This window comes from Triticum aestivum, chromosome 2B, assembly GCF_018294505.1.
Source record: "Triticum aestivum cultivar Chinese Spring chromosome 2B, IWGSC CS RefSeq v2.1, whole genome shotgun sequence".
NCBI lineage: Eukaryota > Viridiplantae > Streptophyta > Magnoliopsida > Poales > Poaceae > Triticum > Triticum aestivum.
The window spans coordinates 490,988,270-490,990,679 of NC_057798.1; the positions used below are offsets into that span (position 1 = coordinate 490,988,270).

At 46.7% G+C, this 2,410-nt stretch overlaps 1 long non-coding RNA gene across 1 annotated transcript in view; it reads left to right on the top strand.

The window, feature by feature from the left end:
• The first annotated feature begins 620 nt into the window (after nt 1-620).
• LOC123041467 (uncharacterized) overlaps nt 621-2,410 on the top strand; it is a 10,808-nt gene continuing 9,018 nt past the window's right edge. The window contains exon 1 of the long non-coding RNA XR_006418527.1: nt 621-632. This is a non-coding gene — a long non-coding RNA (uncharacterized lncRNA). The remainder of the gene's footprint in view (nt 633-2,410) is intronic.

A 2,410-nucleotide genomic window follows, 5' to 3' on the forward strand; every position in this document is an offset into this window, starting at 1 on the left:
ATGCAATATTGAATAAATATTCAACGGAAAATATGAAGATAGTAATAAAAAGCTGACGCTGTGTACTGCTTCCAATTTATTTGGAAAATGCGGCAAGGCGTAGGTATACAATTAGTGCATTGAGCAGAAAGAAATAGGACTATTTGACATGTCCTATCCAAAGGCAGGCTACATGTGGGTATGTAAGAACAGGTATAATGATCATTGGAGAAGACCACATGAGTATTCCCTTGTGTGCAAAGCCTTTTGCCTGCTTGGTGTCCCCTCTGTAATGAGTATGGTTATCCGATCTCTTTGAAGGGGCTGCCCAAAAGTGGGGTCCTGAAAAAAAGGAAAAGGAAAAAATGGTATGCGGGCCGCATGGCGGCTGAACCGCACTCCGGCCGCATTGTCGGCTCGCCTCCACCCATGCCCATGGTATCTTGAGCATGTATTTATGTACGCGTGGCACGAACGCCGCCTGAATGGGGCTGGGGTGGAGGCTGGATTGCTAATCGAGCTCCTGGCGTGCCTGACGGTCCTGTTGCGGGGTGCTTCGGACTCGCTTGACGGTGTTCGGGTTTGTCGGATTGGTTTTTTGTTGGAGGAGGCTGCTTTGTACTTCTGCCACGAGGGCTGCAGTGTGCTCTTCCGTATGGAGGGAGCGGTCTGTATTTCCATTGACTGTTATGACCCTGCGAGGTCCTGTCATTTTGAGCTTGAGGTATGCATAGTGTGGTACCGCATTGAATCGAGCGAACGCGGTTCGTCCAAGTAGTGCATGGTAGCCACTACGGAAAGGGGCGATATCGAAGATTAACTCCTCGCTTCGGAAGTTATCCGGAGATCTGAAGACCACTTCCAGTGTTATTGAGCCCGTGCAACGGGCTTCTACCCCTGGAATTACACCTTTGAAGGTAGTTTTTGTGGGTTTGATCCGTGACGGATCGATACCCATTTTGCGCACTGTGTCCTAATAAAGCAGGTTCAGGCTGCTGCCACCGTCCATGAGAACTCGCGTGAGGTGGAATCCGTCGATGATTGGGTCAAGGACCAATGCGGCTGAGCCGCCGTGACGGATGCTGGTGGGATGGTCCCTACGATCAAAGGTGATCGGGCAGGATGACCATGGGTTGAATTTTGGGGCGACGGGCTCCATCGCATAGACGTCCCTGAGTGCACGCTTTTGCTCCCGTTTGGGGATGTGAGTGGCATAGATCATGTTCACCGTTTTTACCCGAGGAGGAAATTTCTTTTGTCCTCCAGTGTTTGGATGCCGGGGCTCCTCATCATCATCGCTGTGCAGCCCCTTGTCCTTGTTCTCGCCATTTATCTTGCCGGCCTATTTGACCACCCAACAATCTCTATTAGTGTGATTGGCTGGTTTATCGAGGGTGCCGTGAATTTGGCACGAGCGGTCAAGTATGCGGTCCAGACTGGACGATCCCGGATTGTTTCTTTTGAACGGCTTCTTCCACTGACCAGATTTGGAGTTGCTGAATCTGGCATTGACTGTCGTATCCTCAACATTGTCGCCATTGTTTCGACGCTTATGTCTGTTACATTGTGGCTTTCCGTTACTGCACTACAAGAAATATGTTAACTTGTGACCTTGACTATTGGTCACCTGAAAGGTCATTGTTTTCTATTTGCGACCTTTTTGTGACCAAAAACAGAAGGTCAAAAGCTGGTGGTCGTAAACTGAAATTAATGACCTTCTCTATGAGAAGGTCGTAGACGTTTACGACCAAAACAGAAGGTCGTTGAACCCTTGACCTTTTGTTTTGGTCACTGGCTGTCTGCCCAGGCCACGCCGGATCCGATGTGGCAATCTGACATGGCAAAATTACGACCAATTGAAAAGGTCACTGACAAGATTTAGCCCGGTCCGATTAGGTGTTTTAGATGGGCCAAGCCCATTAATTCAACCTTTTTAATATATTTTTTCTGTTAATTTTCGCTAGCTACATGGGCCTGGCCCAATAATTTAGCCTCTTCTATTTCTATGAAATTTGACATTCAATTTCTTGTTGGGCCACGACCTTTTACAGTCCAGTGTTTTTTTGGCCCTCGGCCTTTTACAGTCCTGTTTTTTTTGCCTCGGCCTTTTACAGTCTAGTTTTTTTGGCACTCAGCCATTGCCTTTTAGTTTAGGACTCATCATTCTTATGTTCTGTATATGCATCATTTTCAGTCAATTTCCAGTTCAAATATAGGCTATAATTGCAGAATATTTCTCAATACAGCCAAACTTGGTACATTACAATAATAGTACATAGTATCCAGTTTTCTAATACACAAAAAGATTAAACAATAACAAGCTCCAATGAGGTTCTCTTTGCTGGGTGCGAATTCTAGCTTCTTCATCATGGAAGGAAGGAGACGAGCTCTCTTGATCTGGAATGGATGGGTGGATGGATTGGGAAAAAAG